Raw genomic sequence first — 1,224 nt, forward strand, 5'->3', positions numbered from 1 at the left:
TTCCATAAACAAACAATCCAATAGCTTGTTAATAACTTAAAATACCTGGATACAAAACTTAGTGGCTTCTGTCTTCAGAGAGTGGCATGATTATAGATATCTTACACAGCCATACTTAGGACTTCAGCCCCTTCAACAAAAATGCTGGGATGTGCCTCAACTGGTGGCGTGCTTGACTCTCATGTATGAAGCCTGGGTTCAATTTCAGAACTCCACTAATGAGGCTCAGAATTGTATAGCTATAATGTCACTGTTCTGGTGGAAGTTCCACCTCAGTCCCTGTCACCCTGGCATCCAAGCACCCAAAGAATTTGGAATGTTTTTGTGGATGCACCACCTCTCTGCCCAGACCCAGTCACTCCGAAAGTCCCTTTAAATCTGACTCCTTCCCCAGAGATCTCAAGACGACTTATGGTGATATTTTATTTGGGCTAAAATATGATTTTATTTTTATGTTAATAAATAAAGTTGCCTGGGGGTCAGAGCTCATAGCAAGGCATTTAGCATAAGTCTGGCAGTGGTAGCACATGCCCTTAATCTGATCACATGGCAAGCAGAGCCTGTGTGTTCATGGACACAGCTAGTTTGGTTACACACGCCTTTAATCCAAGTACCAACCACAGAGACCTGGAGGTCTGTATAGACAGGCTGTGACGAAGAAATCATGCGGCTGTGTTTAGAACCAATGAGAAGGTAGAAGAGAAAGTCCATAAAAAGACAGACACACAGGAAGTAGCTCTGTTTTCTGAGCAGAAGGACGGCAGCAGCTGGTAAGTTAAGGCTACTCGCCAGTACTCTGGACACTTGGGCTTTTAACTCTTAATTTGGCTGTTTCTTTCTTTCTCTCTTTCTTTCTTTCTCTCTCTCTCTCTCTTTCTTTCTTTCTTTCTTTTTTTAATTTGGCTGTTTCTTATTTAGTAAGATCTATACATCTACAACCACTCCCACAGGTTATTTAACTGCACCACAAGGAAACAGACATGTGTCTTCCCTGAATCTTCTCTGGGTGGCTAGAAAACCACCTGGGAGCACTTTAACCCTTAAACCGGGGATTTTTCTAGTTTGGCCTGACTTGAAGCTACGTCTACAGAGAGGCTTATGGAGTGTAAAACCTTTCAGCCACCACTCCTAAGAGAAACATGGAAGAACAGAGACTCAGGTTCCATCTGTGGAATGCAGAGCCAGGGTGGTTTGGGCACATAACATTGGCACTGTCTCTTTTGA

The sequence above is a fragment of the Peromyscus maniculatus genome, chromosome 2, assembly GCF_049852395.1.
Source record: "Peromyscus maniculatus bairdii isolate BWxNUB_F1_BW_parent chromosome 2, HU_Pman_BW_mat_3.1, whole genome shotgun sequence".
In the NCBI taxonomy this organism is placed as follows: Eukaryota; Metazoa; Chordata; class Mammalia; order Rodentia; family Cricetidae; genus Peromyscus; species Peromyscus maniculatus.